General features: G+C 45.4%; 1 pseudogene; it reads left to right on the forward strand.

The window, feature by feature from the left end:
• The first annotated feature begins 2715 nt into the window (after positions 1 to 2715).
• On the forward strand, positions 2716 to 17499 carry LOC134340980 (zinc-binding protein A33-like; annotated as a pseudogene).
• Positions 17500 to 22265: the final 4766 nt, after the last annotated feature.

Consider the following 22265-nt stretch of genomic DNA (forward strand, 5'->3'; position numbering starts at 1 on the left):
AGTTTCACAGGGTTTTGACAGGGTGCGGAGAAATTTCCTCACCCAGAGTACAGATAAGTCACCACATACAAACCCGAGAAGCATTTTCCTGCGGACTTACTCAGAAAAAGTAAACAATAGTAACCAGAACAGAAGCAGGCAGTGAAAGATCAACCAGAGTGCTGAAGGTAACAAACGGTACAAATGGTAATATGGAGAAATAGCGGTAAATAACAAGAGATGAAATAACCGCAGCGGCTGCCGATGGATCTGTGGAGCTCTCAGCGCTCCCCTGTGCAATCCGAATGGCTGAAGGCCAAGGGAGAACAAGGCGCAAAGGTAAACTCGTGCTTTAGAAAATAAGAAACAGGAGCAGGCGTTGCCGTTCGGCCCGTTGCGCTGTTCTGCCCCTCAATTAGAGATGGCTGATCTTTGACCTCAGCGCCACTTTCCTTCAAAGTTCCCATCCATCATGGCCGAGCCCCTAAACATGTCTTGTTAATTTAGAAAACTTGTGGAGAAAACTCCAACTATTCACCGCACTGTGGGTGGGGAAATTTCTCCTGATCTCATTCCTGCTGAGGTGACCGGGATTTTGAGTCTGTGATCCCCGGTTCCACTGCCCAGCCAGGAGAAACGTCATTCCTGCCCCTACCCTGTAAATACCCTGTGAGACTGTGTCTGTCTCATTCAGGAGGCTTCTCCATGTGAACCTTGTGATAATGATGTTGGTTACAGTTCTTTCAGACCAGCAGCTTTGACCACAAGTACATCAGACAGTGGTTAGTACGGAATGTCCTGCAGTTACTGCAGGAGAAGGACTGGATGGACATAGCGGAGTGGTTCCCTGCGCAGACAGCTCAGACCATCCGGCAGAATGCCTCATCACCATCTCACCAACAGGCAGCAAGACCTTACCTGGCTGGGGGCAAGAGGGGCCTTCCCAGTCTGATCCTTGCTGCATGCCCGGAGATCACTCCCACAGCGCGCTGCCCCGAGATTACTGCTGTGGAGACGGGACGGTCACTCACCTCTTTGCGGACTGTGGGTTGGCGAAGATATGTGGAGAAAGATACAAGGGCCCGTGTCACAGCAGCTGCGTGAAAGAAAGCTCACTGATCTTCGGGCTGTTCCCAGGACGCACAGGAAAGCGGACAGTAAGTGCTGCTGGTAGATCATCAACTCGATGAAAGACGCCAGGAAATTGTTGGTCTGTCATCATATCGAGATGTCCGGAGAGCAGGGTTTCCCACCCTGGAGTCCAAAGTTAATGGAATTGGTCTTTGGCATAAAAAAGTTGGGGAACCCCTGTCGTAGAGGAATGCTGCCGACTGGCACATTCCAGGCTGCAGGGACACCATTGAAACTATAGAAATCCTCTAGTACTGGACCGGGAGGGGCCGGGTTGGCTCAGGAAGCCTCTCAGTTATTGTCGGAGTGTAAGATCCCGGGCGGGGGGGGGGGGGGCGGGGGGTGGCACATGAGCGACAACAGTCCTATCGGTTTTAACGAATGTAAAACACTAAACGTCGCATAGACGACAAATGTAAATTCTTTGGGGAAAGGCATTGCACGTTTTATCATTCTGAATATTTTATATAAATCTTACTTTGATACAAAAAAGTATCAACATCTGATCTGTGTCCAGAGTGAGGGAGACTGGGCTTCTATTGGAAACGGGACGGACATGGGTTCAGTCACGAAGTTTTTCACACGAAGGGCTGTTGAAATCAGGACCTCGCCGAAAAAAAAATCATTTTCCACCCTGTGACGTACAATGTCCAGTGCTGTGCTTTTTCCTGCAGCCACAGGTCGGTCATCACCACTGCACAGCATAATATTCTCTCCACATCCCCACTCTCCTGGCATGAGCTAATTTAATAGTTATTGTCATTGTTCACAAATCCACGGTTTTACGCTCCACTCTGACTCTCTTTAAACCTGGAGAAAGATTGAGAAAAAACGAGCTGCTGGAGGAACTCAACGGGTCAGGCAGCATCTGTGGAGGGAAATGGACAATCGGCATTTCGGGTTGAGACAGCCCAGGTGAAGGATCTCGACCCGGAAAGTCGATTGTACATTTCTCTCCATAGATTCTGACCCGCTCAGTTCCTCCAGCATCATGTTTCTCACCAGAGATTCCAGCATCTGCAGTCTCTCGTGTCTTTAGAACTCCCCCCTGAGCCCTGCCTCAGACTGAACCAGGCTCTTCTCTCCGGCTTAATTTCTGTTCAGCTTCTTTTTCAGCCCATCACGCCCACTGGGGCACAGGCCGCCAGCAGCAGCCCTTTTAATTTAGAAAACTTGTGGAAAATACTCCAAATATTCACCGCACTGTGGGTGGGGAAATTTCTCCTCATCCTCGATCCGAGGATGATCACACGACTTCAATCGCCTTCCAGGTGAAGGTCCTCTGATCGCAGTGATGGGGCCTTTGGAGATTCAGCTGACATTTTTGTCGCACGAGGTTTTTACGAGATGGGGTTGCTATCCATATAGCCAACCCTTCTCCGCTCGTAGCCGGGCTTAGACAGTCCATGGCCGCGTTTTCTTATCTGTTGCCTGTTTAATGTGTTTTTGATCTCACACTAAACATGGAAATGGCCAGAATTTCCACTGAACACATCCCGCAAAACCATGTTCATCCCCCGAGTCTGCAGCGCGTGTAGTGGACAATCGCGGTACTGCAGGAGATCAGCCCCTCCCCGAAGGCGGAAGCGTTCTGAATCAGGAAGTGCTGGGAGTTAACATGGCTTCGAAAGGACCGGCCGAGAGTTTAACCGAGGAGGTAATTTGTCCCATCTGTCTGGATTTCTTCACTGATCCGGTTATGCTGGAGTGCGGGCATAACTTCTGTCACTCTTGTATCACACGGTGTTGGGAAAGGGAGGAGAGAAACTCCTGCCCGGAATGTAGAGAGGAGATTGCTGACCGCACCCTCAGGGTCAATCGGGCCTTAGCAAATCTGGCTGAAAAAGTTCGAAATCTAAACCTGAATCCGAAAGGGAAGGAAAGTAAACTTCACTGCGAGGAACATGAGGAAGAACTGAAGCTGTTTTGTGAAACGGACAAGTCGCTGATCTGTGTGATCTGCGCAGTGGCGGAGGAACACAGAGAGCACCGCTTCAAACCGATTAAAGAAGCTGTTAAAATCTATATGGTAAAAACTAACGTTACTGTAATACTTAACACATTTCCTTTCTCCTACATGCCATCACACGAGCCTCCATAACCAACGCATCATTCGCTGCAACTTCCGCCATCTCCAACGGGATTCTAGCATCTGTCCGTCCCACAGCCCATCCCACACCCCACAACTCCCCGCTCTCTATGCGGATCTCTCCTCGTACTGTATCGCCCTTATCCACTCGCTCCTCCCCACTGATCTCCCTCCTGGCACTGACACCTGGAAGCGGGACAAGCGCTACACCTGACTCCTAACCCCCTCCCTCGTCACCGTTCAGGCCCCAAACAGCCCCAGCTCCTCCCGTTTCTTCCATCTCGTATCAGAATCCTTCTTCAGCTCTTTGCCTCTTCCACCTGTCCCCTCTCAGCTTCTCACTTCATCACCCTCCCCCACGTTCCCCCTCACGTTGTCTCACCCGTCACCTGTCAGCTAGTTCTCATCCCCAACCGTTTTATTCTGGCTTCTGCCCCATTCTTTCCCAGTCCTAATGAAGGGTCTCATCCCGAAACGTCGACTGTTTATTTCCCCTGCGTCGATGCTGCCTGACTCACTGAGTTCCTCCAGCATTTTGTGTGATGATCGGGTTTGATCACCTGTTTCTTATGACCCATCTTTGTTTCGATTTCCTTCTCTCTCTGACTTCCAGGATCAGCTTAAATCTTCCTTAGACTCTCTCACAAAAATGAAATCAGACTTCCAGGAAAAGGAGCAGCAACAGAAAGAGAAGATTTCCGGAGTTCGGGTGAGGCTTCCTGAGCGGAATTTCTGATATTACTGTATAGTTTTGCTCCCTTTAATGCAGAATAGCCGAGTATCGCAGCTCCAGTGACCTGGGTTCGATCCTGACCTCTGGTGCTGTCTGTGTGGAGTTTGCATGTTCTCCCTGTGACCACGACAGTTTCAGACACATTCCACGGACATGCTGGATGAATGGTTAAATACAATTAACCCTGTGAAGGTGGGGGAGGGTGTATGTGAATCAGGTGGGAGTTAATGGGTCAATGGGGAGAATTGGTTTCAGGAAAACGTAAGTGAATGGGGTTGCTGGGAATGTTTCAGAGCTAGCATGGACATTAATGGACCGAATGGTCTCCTTAATGTCATAAGGAAATACACATAACAATACAGTAAATTCATCTTCACCTTTCATTCGACAGGAACAGTCACACAGCCTTCAGACCCACATCACATCCCAGTTTACTGAACTGCGTCAGATTATCACTGAGAAAGAGCAGAGTTTACTCAGGGATCTCAAGGAAGAAGAGGAGAGGATTCTCAATACAATGGAGAAAACTCTTCGTGAGATTCAAGAGCATATAAGGTTAATTCAGGAGGAAATCACTGGGTTAAAGGAACAGATGGATCAAAAAGACAGTGTGATATTTCTCAAGGTGAGGGATTTTATTTGTTTGTTTCTGTCAAAGGCCACTAAATGAGCAGTGGTATATTTGAAATAAACACAGCACAGCGGCCAATTCTAACAAACCAATTGCTGCTGTTGGCGATGTCACACAGATTGTTATGATTGTATGACGAGCCCTCCAATCACATGAATAACGACCTTCCAAAATGTCGAAAATATGTATTCAGTCCTTTATCTGCAAGATACAATCATGAAGCGATGAAACATCAGCGTAATTAATCATAAATTAATCAGCCACGGAGCGGTCAACAAACAATACGATATTGGTCCGTCCTCAGCTCAAAACTGCCCAGAACAAAGCACAAATACGTAACTTATTCCCTTCACTATTACCAGGCACCCACACACGTGACTAGTTACCGTAACAGTCACGTACCACAGAAAACAATGCAGACAGGGGTATCAGAGACAGAAAACAGATGCGTCGCTCCTACACACAGCATCTATAAATGGCAGTAAACTGTTTTTCACCAGACAATTGATGCAACTATTCAGGGTTGTTGTTGTCCCAAAACTGGACTTCCACAACTTCTGTACATCCCAGGACAGAATGCAAACTTCTCTGAAATAATTTATTCGGATCATAACACAGAGCTACTGATTGTGTCCTTACTTATCACGTTAAATATCCTCTAAATCTCCCATTAACACCCAGTTCCAGTCACAGGCTGTGAGTGTGTTTGGTGCGGTGGGTTTGAGGGTCTCTCTGTCAATCCGTGAAAACATAGAATGTGACCCACACATCAGACTTATCCCCTGTATCCGGTTTCCATCAGGTTAGGGAAACTTTCAATGTTTCTTTAATTTTTCACATAAGTTTCACATTAGAGACGTAGAAATGTAAACATTGAAAACCTGCAGCACAATACAGGCCCTTCAGTCCAACATGTCCTTACTTTAGGAATTACCTAGGTTTACCCATAGCCCTCTATCTTTCTGAGCTCCATGTGCCTATCCAGGAGTCTCTTAAAAGACCCCGTGGTATTGGCATCCACTACCGTTGTCAGCAGCCCATTCCACACATTCAGCACTCTCTACGTAAAAATATTACCCCTGACCTCTCCTCTGTACATACTTCCAAGCACCTTAAAACTGTGTCCTCTCGTGCTAGCCATTTCAGCCCTGGGAAAAAGCCTCTGACTCTGATCAATGCCTCTCATCATCTTATACACCTCTATCAGGTCACCTCTCATCCTCCGTCGCTCCAAGGAGAAAAGGCCGAGTTCACTCAACCTATTCTCATAAGGCATGCTCCCCAATCCAGGCAACTTCTTTGTAAATCTCCTCTGCACCCTATCTATGGTTTCCACATCCTTCCTGTAGTGAGGTGACCAGAACTGAGCATAGTACTCCAAGTGGGGTCTGAACAGGCTCTTACATAGCTGTGAGATTACCGCTCGGCTCCTAAACTCAGTCCCGCGGTTGATGAAGGTCAATGCACCGAATCCCTTCTTAACCACAGAGTCAATTTGTGTAGCAGATTTGAGTGTCCTATGGACTCGGACCCCAAAATCCCTCTGATCCTCCACACTGCCAAGAGTCTTACCATTAATACCAAAGTCTGCCATCATATTTCACCATTATCTGGTTTGAACTCCAAACTGCCACTTCTCAGCCCAGATTCACATCCTATCGCTGTCACGCTGTAAACTCTGACAGACCTCCACACTATCCACAACACCCCAAGCTTTGTGTCATCAGCAAATTTACTAACCCATCCCTCCATTTCCTCATCCAGGTCATTTATAAAAATCACAAAGAGAAGGGGTCCCAGATCAGATTTCTGAGGCATACCACTGGTCACCGACCTCCATGCAGAATATGACCTGTCTACAACCACTCTTTGCCTTCTGTGGGAAAGCCAATTCTGGTTGCACAAATCAATGTCCCATTGGATCCCTTGCTGAAATCCATTTACACTACATCTACTGTTCTACCTTCATCAATATGTTTTGTCACATCCTCAAAAAATTCAATCAGGGTCGTAAGGCACGACCTGCCTTTGACAAATCCTGCCTCTCAGGATCTTCTCCATCAAATTAACAACCACTGAAGTTGACTCACTGGTCTATAATTTTCTGGGCTATCTCTACTCCCTTTCTTGAATAAGGGAACAGCATCTGTAACCCTCTAATCCTCCGGAACATCTGCCGTCCCCATTGATGATGCAAAGATCATCGCCAGAGGCTCAGCAATCTTCTACCTCACCCGCCCACAGTGGCCGGGGGTACATCTGATGGTCTCCATCATAAACAGGCCATTCGGTCCGTCATCCTCTAACAATTTCCCTGCTTCAGAATTCTCTTCCCACCCCCAGCAACAGTGCCCTGAACTCCATGGTCCCTCACGTCTTTATCCAGTTTTTTTTTTTTAGATTATGAAGACACGTAGTTCTCTTTCATTTTCATTTAGTAATGCATGCATTAAGAAATGATACGATACAGTTTTCCCATTACATTCAATCTCTGCTGTTCCGCTTCAACCACTCCAATGGTAGCGAGCTCCTCTTCACTAAATTTCTTATGGGATTTATTAAAATCCATCTGAACTTCATCTTCCACAATTTTTCCCATAAATAGAGGTACATCCCTCACCCCTGCACACAATTAAATCCATCATTGATCTTAAATTCCTACATCTTATCACCCTAATGTCTATCCAGATGAAAATGCACAACCTGTCCCGTCTTCCTTGTAAGTTTCATCCTTTCAGTAATGGTCTGACATTCAGGAACTTTCCCTGTAATTTAACCGGTGGTTCTGTATTGGTTGTGTTTGTGAGTTACCGTGGGAGTGGGAATTTTCAACACCTTGTCATGACTTGGATGAAATTCATGATGAGGACAGTAAGTCCAAGTCTAATCAGATTTATGTTTGATTTATTTCAGGAGGAAGCTCGTCGGAACAGCAGGTAGGGCATACTCTTTATTGAAAATCGGTATAGTTCAAACTAGCAGTTTATAACAAGTAGTTTAATATTTACAGGATTAATGACGATGTCCAGGAATTGTCAGTGACAGATGAGGCCCAACCGTTTGAAAAATTCTATCACCCCTATTTGTTAAACACAGTGCTGAGAGAAACACTTGATGCCGTTAATCGAGGTAAAACTTACAAAGATTCATTTCTCCTTGTTTAATTAAGTTCCAATTTGAAGTGAGAATTGTCTGTAATTTGGTTTGGGGGGGCGTGGGTTGGGAATGAGTGAGGGGATAGGACTGATGGTAAAAATGTAAAGATATCATGCAGTCAGACTGTCAGATGGGGCGGGCAGATACAAGGACAAAATTGCAGCCAGCAGGGTGAGTACCAGTGCATTAGGGATGCAGAATAGAAAGGGTAGCAGATACAGTACACAAAGTGTTATATCTCAATGCATGGAGTGTGAGAAATAAGGTGGATGATCTTGTTGCTCAGTTACAGATTGTCAGGTATGATGTTGTGGCCATCACTGAATCATGGCTGAAGGATGGTTGTAGTTGGGAGCTGAATGTCCAAGGTTACACAATGTATCGGTGGTATAGGAAGGTAGACAGAGGGGTTGGTGTGGTTCTGCTGGTAAATCGGTAGAAAGATGTGACATGGGATTGGAAGATGTTGAATCCTTGTGGGTTGAGTGAAGGAACTGCAAAAGTGAAAATGAGACTGATGACAGTCATATACAGGATCCCAACAGTAGCTGGATGTGGACCACAGATTACAACTGGAAATAGAAAAGGCCGATGAAAAGGACAATGTTATAATAGTCATGGGAGATTTCAACATGCAGGTCAATTGGGAAAATCAGGTTGGTAATGCATCTCAAGAGAGTGAATTTGTTGAATGCTGTGTGATGTTTTATCAAGCAGTTTGTCCATGAGCCTACTCGGGGAACAGCTCTACTGGGTTGGGTGTTATGTATTGAACCGGAGGTGATTAGGTAAATGAACCCTTAGGAGGCAGTGCTCACAACATGACTGAATTCAACTTGTAATTTGATAAGGATAAAGTAACGTCTGACGTTGTCGTATTTCAGAGGAGCAGAAGAAATTACAGTGGTCCGAGAAAGGAGTTGGCCAAAGTATATTTGTCAGAAATGGTGTCAGTTTCTGGGAAAATGAGGAAGGTGAAGGATAGATGTATTCCAAAAATAAATAAATACTCAAATGGCAAAATGGCTGACAAGGGAAGACAAGCTAATGTAAATGCAAAGAGTGGGCATACAACAAAGTAAAAATTAATAGGAGCCAGAGAATTGGGAAGCTTTTAAATACCTACAGAGAGGAACTGAAAGAATGATTGGGAGGGGAAAACTGAAATATTAAATTGAATTGAACTGACTATTACTTGCATTCTTCATATGCACAAGCAGTAAAATTCTTTACGTTATGTCTCCGTCTAAATGTGCCATTTACAGTGTTCGTGCTGGGTTGAGCGTCGAGCTAGCAACTCGGCCTCATAAAAATAAGAAAGCCTGCTTAAAAAACGCCGTCATAACTGCATCCCGATGACTCCACTCGGAGTTAAGGGCTTTCTTCTTGTTCTCTTCAAGATAAATTTCATGTATAACATGCTTGTCAATATAACGTAGAAATACAGTTACCTCAGCATGAGTTAAGCAGGCTGATGGCCTGGTGGAAGGAATTGTCCCTGGACCCTGTTGGGGTTTTTATGCTGCGGTACATTTCCCGGATGGGAGCAACTGGTACAGTTTGTGGTTGGGGTGACTCGGGTCTCCAATCATCCTTCAGGCCCTTTTTACACACCTGTCTTTCTAAAACAAGTGAGCAAACAATATCAAACTGTTTTTCAAGTATTGTAAAAAATAAAATAGAGATGAGAGTGGATATAGGACAGTTAGAAAATAAGGTCGAAGATATAATAACGGGGAACAAAGAGATGGCAGATGAACTAAATGAGTATTTTCATCAGTCTTCACTGTGGAAGACACTAGCACTGTGCCAGATGTTGAAGAGTGCGAGGGAAGAGAAGTGAGTGCAGTTACTGTTACACGGGAGAAGGTGCTCAAAAAGGGACATAAGTCACTCAGACCAGATGAACTGCACCCGAGTGTTCTGAAAGAGGTAGCGGTAGACATTGCGGAGGCATTTGAAATGATCTCTCAAAAATCATTGGGCTCTGGTATGGTGCTAGAGGACTGGAAAACTGTAAATATCACTCGACTCTATAAGTAAGGAGGAAGGCAGCAGAAAGGAAATTATAGACCAGTTAGCCTCACCTCTGTGGTTGGGAAGATGTTAGTGTCAATTGTTAAGTATGAGGTTATGGAATACTTGGTGACACTGGACAAGATAGGACAAGTCAGCATGGCTTCCTTTAGGGAATATTTTGCCTGGCAAACCTGTTGGAATTCTTTGAGGAGATTACACGTAGGGTAGATAAAGGGGTTGTAGTGCATGTTGTATATTTGGACTTTCAGAAGCCTTTGACAAGGTTGAACACATGAGGCTGCTTACCAAGTTAAGAGCCCACGGTATTACAGAAATATTATTGGTACGGTTAGAGCATTGGCTGGTTGGTAGGATATACAATGCTGGAAAATTCATGGTCATGTACTTTGGTAGTCGACATAATATGCAGATTATTTTAAATGGGGAGAAAATCCAAAAATCTGAGATGGAAATGGACCTGGGAGTCCTTCTGCAGAACACCCTAAAAGTTAAGCTGCAGGTCGAGTCAGTTGTAGGGAAGGTAAATCCATTGTTAGCATTCAGTTCAAGGAGTTTAGTATACAAGAGCAGGGATGTGATGCTGAGGATTTATAAGGCATTGGTGAGGCCGCACCTTGAGTATTGAGAATAGTTTTGGCCTCCTCATCTAAGAAAAGATGTGCTGGTATTGTTGAGTGTTCAGCGAAGGTTCACAAGGATGATTCCGGGAATGAAAGGGTTATCAGACGTGAAACATTTGATAGCTCTGTACGTGTACTCGCTGGAATTTAGAAAGATGAGGGGGGAACCTCATTGAAACCTTTCGAATGCTGAAAGGCCAAGACAGAGAAGATGTGGAAAGGATGTTTCCCATGGTGGGGGGAGTCTAGGACAAGAGGGCACAGCCTCAAGATAAAGGCGTGTCTATTTAGAAACAGAGTTTGAACACAGTATCAAACGTTGTGGGGAGATGGCCGGGGAGTGGGGCTGAGGAGGAGAGAAAAAGGATCAGCCATGACTGAATGGTGGAGCAGACTCGATGGGCCAAATGGCCTAATTCTGCTCCTATATCTTATGGTCTTATGGTTATCAAACCACTACATTGAAGCATTGTGAGAATGAGCCCAGACACACCAACCAGCATTGACATTTTTCAAGATTTCATTTCGGGAGAAGCACACATAGCATAACCGGCCTGGCAAAACTCCCCCACACACATACACAAGAGGAATGGGCAGATTGTAGTCAGAGTCTCAGCAATGTACGTTGTTATTTCCCTCAGTAACCTGGAAACTATTCTCTTCAGACACGGTAATTTACATATTTAAAGAACTGACACATGTCACACATTGTCAGCACACACCAGACATGTGATGACACACTGTGACATACAAATATTTAAATGTGCACACTCTCCCTCAATGTGTACACACAAACACACTGATATTTACCACAATCAACACATAAACACACACATAATATCAGAGTGTGACACACGGTCAAAGAGACAGGCACAAATTCCCATTGAGGAATGAAATCTGTCCTCCTTACCCAGTCTTTCTGAAGCATTGAGCTGCCTCTGACGTGAGGTCACATCAACAGTTCACAGACATACTCCAGGGTCAGATTCCTCATGGGAATGATCTAGGAGGGGTTTGATGGATGTTTAACCGACGGCCCACTCATGCATCTGCAAGACTAAGGCGTCTTCTTGAGCATGTCACATTTGTGTGTGTTTGCCCATATCCCTCTAACCATTTCCTCTCAGTGTGCCTGTCCAAGTATTTTCACGCAGAGAGTGGTGAGTGCGTGGAATGGGCTGCCGGCAGTGGTGGTGCAGGCGGAAAAGACAGGGTCTTTTCAGAGACTCTTGAATGGCTACATGGAGATAAGAAAAATAGAGGGCCATGGGTAAAGCCTGGGTAGTTCTAAGGTAGGGACATGTTCAGTACAGCTTTGTGGGCCGAAGTGCCTGTATTGTGCTGTATGTTTTCTATGTTTCTATGTTTCCTCATATTCGGGGAAGCGGAAATGCAGACAATACCCCCAGCGTGGTCTATCATCGACATCAAAGATCTTGCTTAATTTCATGTGGACAGTGTTGAACAGGCTGATGAATACAGGACTGAAGGTGTTATATTTGAATGCTCCAGTATACGGAATAAGGTAGATGATGTTGTAGCACAGGTAGAGATTGGCAGGTATAACGTTGTTGGCGTCACTGAATTATGGCTCAAAGGAGATCCTGGTTGAAGTCCAACATCCAAGGATACACCTTATATTCAAAGGACAGGCAGGTAGGCAGAGGGGATGTGGAGGGTTTGTTGGTAAAAATTGAAATGAAATCCTTAGAGAGAGGTGACATCGGACTGGAAGATGTTGAGTCATTGTGGGTAGAGTTAAACAACTGCAAGGGTAAAAAGACCCTGATGGTAATTATATACAGACCTCCAAATAGTAGCCAGGATCGAAATGGGATACAAATTACACCAGGAGATGGAAAAAAGGGCAAGGCGACGGTCGGAATGGGGGGATTCAACATGCAGGTAGATTGGGAAAATCATGTTGGTGCTGCATTCCAGGAGAGGAAATTTGTAGAATGCCCCCGAGATGGTTTTTTAGAACAAATTGTGGTTGAGCCCCATGGGAGAAAGGCAATTCAGGAGTGGGATTTTTATAATGAACCAGATATGATTTGGGAGCTTAAGGGAAAAGAATCCTTAGGAAACAGTGATCATAAAATGATAGAATTCACGCCAGAGTTTGACAGGGAGATAAAGTCAGATATATCAGGAGATGTAAAGGGAGATGAGTCAGAGAGGAGTAAAGTTAGTTGCAGAGGCTTGAGGGAGTTGCTGGGCAAAGTAGATTGGAAGGGGACACAAGCAGAGATAATTGCAGAACAACAAAGACTGGAGTTGACGGTTTGGGATGATACCGTGCATCATAACCCGTGTTGTTTAAGGGTCCCTGCAAATTCTTCCCCTGTCCGGACGAGGAGCTGCGGGTGATGGGGTTGTGGGAAAGGGGACAAAGGGATCCTCATCTCCATCTTTGTCCCCCTCCAGCTTCTCGTTACGTCTACACACACAGTTCACCCACAGGCTTTCCACCCCTCCCTCACCTGGTTCTGGTTCAATCTGCCGTTCATCACTCCCCTGCTGGTTCCCATTATCACCTCCTTTACTGTCTCGAACCTTCACACTCCCCCACTCCACACTTCACACTCACAAATGAATGTTAACATTGAATGAAGGGCCTGTTCCTGTGCTGTACTGTTCTATGTTCTCTGTTTCCTGTTCAGAAGAATGAGACGAGATCTCAGGGAAACACAACATTCTTTCAGAAGTCAACTGGCAGCAAGGATGCAGCGAGGATGATTCCACTGTCTGCGGTGTCAAGGGTCAGGGATCTCTGTCTGTTTGGAATTCTCAGCACCCGTAGGGAGAGGGGGGTTTGGGGTTCATAGCCATTCAGTTCACAGAGCCATCGCCGTACAACATAGAAATGTGCCCTTTGACCCATCACCTCTGTGCTGACCTATTTACCCATCTACATTCATCCCATTGGCCAGCATTAGGTCAGTCTCCTTCTGTGCCTTGTCTATTGAAGTGTCTGTCCAAGTGTCTCTGAAACACAGAGGACTGGAGGCCTGTGACCTGCAGAGATCAGTTCTGGGGCCGCGGTTGTTTGTCAATCATATTAATGATTTGGATGATAATGTAGGTGACATAATTAGTAGGTTTATGGGTGACACTAAAATTCATGGTACAGTGGACAGGGAAGAGGGTTAAAGCAACACTCACAACATACTGGAGGAACTCAGCAGGTCGGGCAGCATCCGTGGAAAAGATCGGTTGACGTTTCGGGCCGAAACCTTTCGTCAGGATGTAGAGGGAGGGGCAGAGGCCCGATAAAGAAGGTGGGGGGCGGGTGGGTGGTAGGTTCCAGGAGAAAAATCAGTAAGGGAAAAGATAAAGTGGAAGGGGAAGAGGGTTATCTCTGTTTACACCGGGCCCTCGATCAACTGTAGAGATGGGTACAGGGAGAATGTTTTAAAATAGATCTTGGCAGATACGTGGATAACAAAGGTGAGAGGAATAATGGACAAATGGGACTAGCTCATTAAAGCAAGCTGGTCACGCACCCCCTGCCCATCTTAATCCATCCCTATCCCGCTCTAGTTTCTGCTGTCTATCTCCCCTATGTATTTCCGTTCTTGAGGGAAGATGTCCACCTGAAATGTAGACTGTTCACCTCTCCCCACACATGCTGCCTGACCTGCTCGGTTCCTCCAGCATTTTGTGTCTGTTTGATCGGGAAATCTCTGCTCTCCGTCCAACGGAAACCCCTTGGGGAGACATTAGTTGTCCATCCGCTTTCATCGTGTCAAACCTCGGGAAAGGTTCCTGTCGGTCACCCGAGCGCCTGAGGCCTAGCGGCCTTTCCACCGATACCCGGGGCCACGCTGCCCGAGTCTCCCCCCGATCCCCGGGGCCGCGCTGCCCGAGTCTCCCCCCGATCCCCGGGGCCGCGCTGCCCGAGTCTCCCCCCGATCCCCGGGGACTCTCTGATTCTCTGCTTCTCCCCCCAGTCTCTGTCACCCTGGATGTGGAAACGGCGCATCCGCGGCTCGAGGTGTCTGAGGATCGGAAGAGTGTGAGATGGACCCGGACCCGGAGGGATCTCCCTGACACCGGGAAGAGATTCACAGACTGGCCTTGTGTGCTGGGATCGGAGGGATTCACATCGGGGAGACATTACTGGGAGGTGGAGGTGACGGGGATTCGGGGCTGGTATCTGGGAGTCGCCGCAGAGTCTGTGGAGAGGGAGGGATGGGTCAGTCTGAGTCCGGAGACCGGATTTGGGTCATCGGGCGGGTTGGTGACGTGTTACATCGGGATTATGACGTGTTCATCTCCCCTGGGCCCCGTCTCCCTGCCGGTCCCATCCCCGGGAGGGTGGGAGTTTATCTCAGTTACCAGTCCGGAACAGTTTCATTTTACAACGCGGAGACCAAGTCCCGTCTCCACACCTTCACTGGGAATAAATTCACGAGGAAACTTTATCCTTTCTTCTGGCCTCGGGATGGAAACCAGTGGCTGAGAATCTGCTCCGGTTCCGCTCCGGGTCTGTAAACGGGTCGGGTCCCGGGACCGGCGTCAGGAGTAAAGTCCCTGTAAATATAAATGTGCGGAGAGTGAAATAAACACGAGATGAGAATTATCGATCCGTTAATTTTAACTCGTTCATCGCATCGGACAACAGAACAGAAACAACGCGGATTCAGCAGCAGCCGCGGGCGGCGGGTCCTGAGCTCCCCCGGGTCCTAAAGTCCACCCGCACTGAGACAGGTTAAATGGGACAAGTGGGGGCGGTGCTGACTGGGAAAGACAGTGAAGATTGATACAAAGTGTTCATTAAGTTCATCTGACATTTCTTTGTCCCCATCACTACCTCACCAGCATCATTTTCCAGTGGTCCAATATCAACTCTCATTTTCCTTTCACTCTTCATGTAACTGAAAACTAAACTTTTAGTATCCTGCTTTATATTATTGGCTAGTTTGCCCTCATGTTTCATCTTTAGCATTCTTATGGCTTTTTTCGTTGCCTTTTGTTGGATTTTATGAGCATTTCAATAATCCAACATCCTGCTCACCTTTTCTACCTTATACAGAACATAGCATAGTACAGCACAGTACAGGCCCTTCAGCCCACAATGTTGTGCTGACCCTCAAACCCTGCATCCCATATAAACCACCACCTTAAATACCTCCATATACCTGTCTAGTAGTCCCTTAAACTCCACGAGTGTATCTGCTACCACCAATGACTCAGGCAGTGCTTCCACGCACCAACCACTCTCCGAGTAAAAAATCTTCCTCTAATATCCCCCTTGAACTTCCCATCCCTTATCTTAAAGCCATGTCCTCTTGTATTGAGCAGTGGTGCCCTGGGGAAGAGGCGCTGTCTATCCACTCTATCAATTCCCCTTATTATCTTGTACACCTCTATCATGTCTCCTCTCATCCTCCTTCTCTCCAAACAGTAAAACCCAGCTCCCTTAATCTCTGATCATAATGCATACTCTCTAAACCAGGAAGCATCCTGGTAAATCTCCTCTGTACCCTTTCCAATGCTTCCACATCCTTCCTATAGTGAGGTGACCAGAACTGGACACAGTACTCCAAGTGTGGCCAAACCAGAGTTTTATAGAGCTGCATCATTACATCGCGACTCTTAAACTCTATCCCTCGTCTTATGAAAGTGAACACCCCATAAGCTTTCTTAACTACCCTATCTACCTGTGAGGCAACTTTCAGTGATCTGTGGACATGTACCCCCAGATCCCTCTGCTCCTCCACACTACCCAGTATCCTGCCATTATATGCCATTCCCTTAGGTAATACACAGTCCTGAACTTCCCTTGTCAGCCACCAATTCCTATCCCTGCCATTTGAGAGATTCTTCTGTGGGACATGTCTCTCCTGCGCCTTGTAAACTATTCCCAGATACGTCAGCCACCTCTGTTCAGCCGTCATCCCCACAGTATCCTCCTCCAATTCACCTGGGCAAATTCCTCTCTCATGCCTCCGTAATTCCCTTCATTCCATTGCCAGACCGATACATGTGACTTGGGCTTCTCCCTCTCAAATTGCAGAACGAATTCAATTATATTATAATCACTGCCTCCAAACGGTTCCTTTACTTTCAGCTCCCAAATAAGATCAGGGTTATTGTACAACACCCAATCCAAGATGGCCTTTGTCACAAGTAGGCCCAAACACAATCTGCTTTAAAAATCCATCTCGTAGGCATTCAGCAAATGCCCTATCGTGATCGAACAACAACCTGATTTTACCAACCCTTTGCATATTGATGTCCCCGATATAATTGTGACGTTACCGTTATTATAGGCCTTTGCCCGTTCAACACTGCGAATTAATTTAAAGTCAGTCCGTTAACTTAATAAAGTTTTTATCTGAAAACTACCAACCCCCCCCCAAAAGATTGTACTGAAGATTGCATTTGATTTTTTTTTTCAGCCATATCTGCTTCACACTGAAATAGTATGTGTTTACCAGTTTCATAATGACAATATGTACACGACACAGAATGAAGTTTTCCAATTAGATACAAGGCATAATTAAGCACAGACTTGGCAGTTCTAAGTCGTGTCAATATTATTTCTTCCGTTCTTGTTTAAAGCCCTTCTTCTATAAACCCAGCTGGTTTATGTATTCTGTAAAGGTGCCTGTCCTTTATCCTACGAGTCTTGCATAAGTCCCCAATTCTTAACACTACCAACCCCATAACTTCTAATTTGCTAAGTGGAAGGTCGATATCCACAGTTGAACTTCCAACAGGTTTTGTTGCTAAACAGTCAGCCTGATCATTTCCCTCACCAGTGCGCTGTGCAGGGTCCATAATGTGCAGACACATAAACCAAACTTTGTACATGAAATACTGCTTGATGAGTTTCCAACAGTCAATCTGACCCACTGCTAGAATGACCTGTTTTGAGGCTCATCAAATCCGAAAAGGATTATGAGCATATTAAAAGTCTGCGAGGACCAATTTCAGACAACCCACCATGCAAAAAGTCATTTCAGGGAGGTAGCACCCCTCCGCCCCGCCCCCCGCAACCCCATTTTCCCTCCACCCCCCACCCCCTCGACCTCCAAGGGTGTATGTAATACTTTGTTTAGTGATTTTGTCTAATCTGTAAACCAAGTTGGGTATATGCTGCAAATGACATTAAAATATGTGCTTACATTCTATTATATTATCATGTTTATTCTATTACAACATTAAGCAAGCCTACAGGGAGTTTGGCCTCATCACGTTGGACATCAATAGCATAGCTCCTTAGCAGCCAGCCAGCTAGTTTAAATCAGGGGTCCCCAACCTCTTTTGCATCACAGACCGGTTAAATATTGACAATATTCTTGCAGACCGGCTGACCCCGGGGAGGCGGGGGCGTGGTCATGTTGTTTCCTCGCGGCCCGGTAGTTGGGGACCACGCTTAGCATGAAGAGAGACCAATCAGGATGCTCGCTGTCCCTCTCAAAAAAAATCGAGTTCCGGGATATTGTATATAATTTCTGGGCGTCAGGGACCCACTTTCGATATGCGGGAGACTCCCGGAACTTCCGGGAGAGGTGAGATGTCTGCAATTTACTCCACCCACTGTAATGCTGACAAAGAATTCTGCTTCATATACCCATAAATGGCTGGTAAGTGATTTCTTTATCATTACCTGCAACTCACACACACAAAAAGAAAACAGCCACACCAACATTCCCAGTTAAATTATGTTTCAATCCATCTGTAAAAATAGTTACCGTATGATAATAACTGTCATTAATATACTCATGAACCAACAGACTCTCAGGCCGAACAGAATCCAGTTGTGTAACCTAAAATTAACTAAAGTCATTGGGGAATAAAAACAAAATGGGGTTACCGAGAAAGCTACAGTGGGACATATTGGATCATCAGATACACCCATATTCCCAGCGTGATATGAACCCAGTCACCTGAAACTAAAAACAATCTTTTTGTGATGTTACCAACTGTCCTCTAGCACAGGATGATAATTTATTTGCCCCCTCAAATTAATCCAATTTGTTAACATCAACTTCAGCCTCTGTCGCTGTAAGGGCAATTGTCCTATTTCAACCAGTAAAGCTGAAACAGGGGATGGCCTTACACTACCACAACACAATCTTAAAGCCTGTGGTCGTATCACACACAAACATTTAAAAGTTGGACATGAAACTGATCCATAAGCCACACAGCCAGAATCAAGAACAGATTGAATTACACAAATATAAATGGTCAAAAAGATTTTAATGTTGCACTCCAAGAACACCCACACAGACGCCTGAGGATATTTAATGCTCCTTTACAGTTATCAATTATTTTACTGATATGGTGCTTCCATGTCAGCTTATTATCCATCCACTTGCCTGGAAATCTTACCACTGACATATTTTCAGGAGTTTGACCATATAATTTCAAATCAAGTGCAGGTCTATTAATCCTGTTAGTAAAACACATAACGTGTTTTAGTGACTGAAAACTTAAAATCTTCATCTATTTGCCCACTGTTTGACCTATTAATTGTAAATTGCATCGTATTTGCAGTAAAATTGAAATGCTACCTCTAATCTAGAAAGCTATATCATCTGTATAAAGTGATTCACCCAGCGTACCCATCTCAGAGAAAATGCCATTAATCATAATATTAAATAATCAAGGGCTGAAAATACTGCTTTGTGGGGTCACACTCTCCATTTCATAGAAACACAAACATAACATGCCCACCCATACCTGCACAGTCCGTCCAAATAAAAAACTCAGATCAATTATGCAATCTCCCCTCATTCCTAATTTCCAAAATGTAATCAAAAGTCCTTCCATACCATATGTATTTACAGTATTAAAAATACTGCTATTACAACATCTTTATTTAGCCGTGCTTTCCTATAATCATCTTCCAAACCTAAAACTGATTCCAATGTCATTCTATCCTTCCAATATCCACTCTAATAAAACACTATATCATCTCTCTTTCCAAAATATAACTGAAGCGCTCTATGACCATACATTCCATAAGTTTACATAAATGAGACATTAACGATATAGGCCATAATTAGAAGGATCACACTGGGATCTGCCAGGTTTCAGAAAACAGGCTATCCTGCTGCCATATTCCATGAGGGAGGGAGATGGCCCAATCTCTAAACAGGATTCAAAAATGTTAATATTTTTGTAAAAGAGAATTACATACAGTTACAAATACATACATCACCCCTTCCTGGGGATGCCTGACGCATAAATAATAGACTTTAAAAAATTGTACAAAGAAAACTCTACGTCAATGATACTATCATTGATACAGCTGACTTCCAACACATCAGGGTATTCACTTCGAAACATATCCCTATATTGCATAACTTAGTCACTTAAATTATCTTTATTATGAATCACAGCACATGACCCAGCCAGTAACACAACCTTCCCTGTTTCAGTAACAAACATTTTGCCCTCATTAATCAATGCTGAAATATTAAGATCATTTCAAATCCGCCCCCACCATTTTCTAAATCATACTCCAAACAACTCCAAGTTAAATATCCCTTCAAATATTATGCCAATATGACCTCCAGTAAATCACATCCTTCCTCACCAAGACCTGTGTCGTTTTATTCTTAATAGTGTCACTTGGAGACAGATGCATCATCACATTAAAAACTTACATTTCTCCCAATTTGCTTTACCAAAGACTCCACCTCCTACAAGTGGCATCCGATCCCCGATATAAATCCAAACTCAAGCTCATAGAGACAGGAAGGCTGACTGACGTTCATATTAACTAATCAGCGTGAGAGATCTCATTTGACCGACACGCACTGCAGCCAATGAATTCAGGGTTTAGAGGCGGGTCTGACCTACGATAGACTGGTGTAAATCGGCCTCATGTCCGGCTCCTCCTCTTCCGCTCCATCGCCATGGCGGAGTTCAGCGAGTCGCTGCGGTCGGTGGTCGCCGGTCTCGGCACCCACAGGGACGGGTGCGGTTCTCCTCCGACGCCTCGGTGAGTCCATTCCGGTGATGTCTGTGGTGGCCGAGAAAAAAAAATGCAGGGATTTAGCGGGGAGGAAGACATACTGACTACAACTCCCAGAAGGCCCCGCTGATGACACAGAAGTCGGGGGTGTTGTGGGTAGTCTGGAGGGTTGTCAGAGATCACAGTGGGAAATAGATAGGACGCAGAACTGGGCTGAGAAGTGGCAGATGGAGTTCAACACAGATACGTGTGAAGTGGTTCATTTCGACAGGTCAATTTTGAACACAGAATATAACATTAATGGTAAGACTCTTGGTAGTGTGGAGGGTCAGAGAGATCTTGGGGTCCGTGTCCATACGACACTCAAAGCTGCTGTACAGGTTGGCAGTGTTGTTAAGAAGGCGTCTGGTGTGATGGATTCATCAACCGTGGGATTGAGTTCAAGAGCTGTGAGGTAATGTTGAAGCTATATTAGGAGACATTTCGTCCCCGCTTGCAGTACTGTGTTCAACTCTGGTCACCTCACTACAAAAAGAATGTGGATATGAAAGAGGGAGTGAAATGACTAACAGGAGGGGACATAATTTTAACGTGCTTGGAAATCGGTACAAGGGGGATGTCAGGGGTAAGTTTTTCACACAGAGAGTGGATGGTGTGTGGAATGCACTGCCAGTGACAGTGGTAGACGCAGATACAATAGGATATTGTAAGAGACTCTTAGATAGGTACATGGAGCTTAGGAAAATAGACGGCCGTACAATAGGGAAATCCTAGACAGTTTCTAGAGTACTTTACATAGCTGGTACAACATTGTGGGCCGAAGGGCCTGTAATGTGCTGTAGATTTCTATGTTCTGTGTCAAAGGCAGGCAGAGGGATTAGTTTAAATGGACACCAGGACAGCATGGAAAAGTTGGGCCGAAGGGCCTGTGTCAGTGTCGTAAGGGAGGGGCTCTGTCCCAAACATTGACTCTATTCCTCTCAATAGATGCTGCCTGACTTGCCAAAGTTCTTGAAAAGTTGCATTCAGTTCCGCTTAGCATTCTGTACAAAGGGCGTTTTGTGCTGGAAGACTGCAGAGGAGATTCATCATGATTGAGGGGGTTTGTGTCCATAAGACCATAAAACATAGGAGCAGAATTAGGCCATTCATCCCATCGAGTCTGCTGCCTTTCTGTCATGGCTGATCCCGGATCACACTCAATTCCATACACCTGACCTCTCACCATATCCTTTGATGCCCTGACCGATCAGGAAACAATCAACTTCTGCCTTAAATATACCCACAGACTTGGCCTCTACCGCAGTCTTTCACAGAGCATTCCAAACATCCATTACTCCCTGTCTAATAAAAAAAAAATCCACCTTACCTCTGTTTTGAAAAGGTGGCCCCTCAACTTTGTGGCTGTGCCCTCTAGATCTTGATATCCCCACTATTGGAAACATTCCTCTCCGCATCCTCCTTATCTGGTTCTTTCAGCATTCAGCAGGTTTCTATGAGATTCCCTCTGCATTCTTCAGAATTCCAGGCTGGACATGCTCAAAGTTGACAAATGCTCCTCATATGTTAACCCCTTCATTCGCAGAATCATCCTTCTGAACCTCCTTTGGACTCTCTCCAATGACAACTCATCCTGTCCGAGATATGGGACACAACACTGTTGACAAAACTCCGAGTGTGACCTGAGTAGAGTGTTATAAAGGCTCAGCATTACCCCTTTGCGGTTATATTCATGGGATGGGATTGGACCGTATTGATCGACAGAGGGAGCTTGGAATCCGAGCTAACTACTCCAGATATTGGTTCCAGTGTCAGGCAGTTATATTGCATCTGGAGAATTGCATTCTAATGCAGGAATAATGCAGAGGTTTTGGATGGTGAGTGGAAGAGGCTTAACAGGATGCTGCTCGGATAAAGTGAGACTGGACAATCTCGGGTAATCTCCGGCA

This window comes from Mobula hypostoma, chromosome X2, assembly GCF_963921235.1.
Source record: "Mobula hypostoma chromosome X2, sMobHyp1.1, whole genome shotgun sequence".
NCBI classification, from domain to species: Eukaryota; Metazoa; Chordata; class Chondrichthyes; order Myliobatiformes; family Myliobatidae; genus Mobula; species Mobula hypostoma.